Source organism: Hyla sarda, chromosome 4 (genome assembly GCF_029499605.1).
Source record: "Hyla sarda isolate aHylSar1 chromosome 4, aHylSar1.hap1, whole genome shotgun sequence".
Taxonomy (NCBI): domain Eukaryota; kingdom Metazoa; phylum Chordata; class Amphibia; order Anura; family Hylidae; genus Hyla; species Hyla sarda.
Genome location: NC_079192.1, coordinates 351,813,519 through 351,816,098, shown reverse-complemented (window position 1 = coordinate 351,816,098; position 2,580 = coordinate 351,813,519). Strand labels below are relative to the sequence as shown.

At 52.0% G+C, this 2,580-nt stretch overlaps 1 pseudogene; it reads left to right on the top strand.

The window, feature by feature from the left end:
* The first annotated feature begins 716 nt into the window (after window positions 1-716).
* Window positions 717-819, top strand: LOC130267905 (U2 spliceosomal RNA; annotated as a pseudogene).
* The last annotated feature ends 1,761 nt before the right edge of the window (window positions 820-2,580 follow it).

Below are 2,580 nucleotides of genomic sequence, written 5' to 3'. Positions count from 1 at the left end.
GGCAGCTCATACGTGACACCTACCATTTGCTCAGGCTCTTTGAGGAAGCCACATTATTTGTCAGAATTCGCCAGAATTACAGGATGAAAAACATCATTCCACTGCTTAATTTCCTACAAAAGATGGTGGAAACAATGCCTGGTCAGGGCACTGTAGAGGTGGCGCCTACATCTTATGGCCACATGAGCCCTGTGGGGGATGAACTGGAGGAGGAGTGGAGGGGGACAGTGGAGCACAGGCAATGTGTAGCGAAATGGATGGTTTTTATACTCAGCTGAAAGGAGAGGAGGAGCAGGAGCAGCCAGAGTAGCTACAGGGTGATGAGGAAGATGAGACACTGTGGCAGTATTCAGTGGAGATGGAGGCAGGGAGTCCATCCGAGTCACTTGCACAAATGGCATGATGCATGCTCACTTGCTTGCGTAGTGACTGCCGAATTTTCACCATTTGGCAGCAGGATAACTTCTGGCTCTCAACCTTGCTGGACCCTTGCTACCGGCACAAAATGGGGGCCTTTTTTTTTTACACCCACTGAGAGGGAAGCCAAACTGACCTACTACAGAGGCATCCTAATTAATAAGCTGGCCGATGTCTGTCTGCGCCATCGTCCATCCTCTCACCGATCTGACTGAGGAGCCCTCTGCAATCAGGTTAGACTACCATGTCTGCTTGGGAGGGGTGGCAGGAGCAGTACCAGCTCCATTAGCAGCAGCCTGAGTCCTTCTTGGCCTTTTGGCTAAGATCAAGTGTAGTATCTGTTCTTATCAGTCTGGTGAGGATGGGTGCTGCATGGAGGGTGCAGGTGTACCAGGGCTTTCCGGGGCTGGTTCTGAGGAATCAGCTCGACAGCTGCCTCGATGTGACCTGTGCCCTCCGGGTCTCGCCATGAGGCTGAGAGGGTCTAGAGCCGAGGTACTTTTGTGCCTCGGGGAGTGGTGACCCCGAGGTGCCGAAACTCACTGGGAATACTGGCTCACTGAGTTGAAGCACGGGCACCATAATCTCTTCACCTTGTGGCACTCACCTCTTTATTCCCGGCCTTCTGGCTAGGATCAGAGAAATGTTTATAGATCCGGCCGGATGTCCGGGCAGTATATCTGCACACATTCACTTATTTATTTCTTTTTGTCTCACTGTGTCAATTTTTGCATGTTGTGTGTTCACAGGGTTTTTCAGGATGCGGTAGCCCTTCTGGGTGTCCCTCCTGGCGGTCTATGGGAGGTGTGTGTGGCCATTAGGTTCCGCACCTCCCTGCAAACACCCCGGGTACTCCTGCTTTGGCAGGGTTCCTACCGTTATCGGCTCTGCGGGCAGATACCTTGGCTAATGCCAAGGGGGATGCCGGGAGCATTTGTGGTCCCCTAGTAGCTTCGGCGAAAAGGGACATCGAACCTGGAACCTCGCAGGTACCTTTTGGTCCGGAGGCGAAGGGTAAGGTTTGTTGGGGGGCCTCTCTCCTATCGGAGAAGGGCTTGCGATAGACCGCATCCTTTGTGCACATTTTTTGGGTGTAACACATTTGCACTTTTTCTTGCACTTTGGGTGATTCGAGAGCACGTTCCTCGGCTTTAGAATATATAAAAAAAAAAAAAAGCAGCAGCCTGAGTCCACAGTTGCTGATTAGTAGCTTTCTTCACCCACATTGTGAAGAAACTAATCAGCAGCAGCAGGTAGACCTTGAACAGGACCTGAACCAGCAAATGGTGGCATACTTGGACATGACCCTGCCAACAAACATAGAAGATCCGCTGGACTTCTGGGCAGCCAAAGTGGATTTGTGGCTGTATCTAGCAGAGTTTGCCCTGGAAAAGCTGTCCAGCCCAGCCAGTAGTGTGGCATCAGAGCGTGTGTTTAGTGCAGCGGGGGACATAGTAACCCCAAGGAGAACTCGCCTGTACACCAAAAATGTGGAGAGACTGACCTTTGTCAGGATGAATCAGGTTTGGGTCAGCCAGGATTTCCTCCCACCAATGCCTGATGCATCAGACTAGATTATCCACACCAACACTTTGACAAAAGAGACCGGTTTCTTCTGTCTACCTGCCTCAGCTATTATATGGTTCCTGTCACCCGCCTGATGCCACACATCTGATTCCAAGTGCTCCACCTCCAGGCTGTGTCATTGTGCCACCATGTGATCTCCTCATGCTGCTACCACCTGCAGGCTGTGTCAATGTGCCTCCATGTGATCTCCTCATGCTATTGCCACATCCAGGCTGTGTCATTGTGCCACCATGTGATCTCATCATGCTGCTGCCACCTTCAGGCTTTGTCATTGTGCCAATCTGTGGCCTACATAGGCTCCTGCCACCCCCAGGCTGTGTCATTGTGCCGCCCTATGGTCTTGTCATGTTGCTGTCACCTCCAGGCTCTGTCATTGTGCCGCTCTGCGATATACATAGGCTGCTTCCACCTCCAAGCTGTGTCATTGTGCAGCCCTATGGTCTCATCATGCAGCTGCTACATTCAGGCTCTGTCATTGTGCTGCCCTATGGTCTCGTTATGCTGCTGCCACCTCCAGGCTCTGTCATTGTGCCGCTCTGCAGCCTACATAGGCTGCTGCCACCTCCGGGTTTGCCA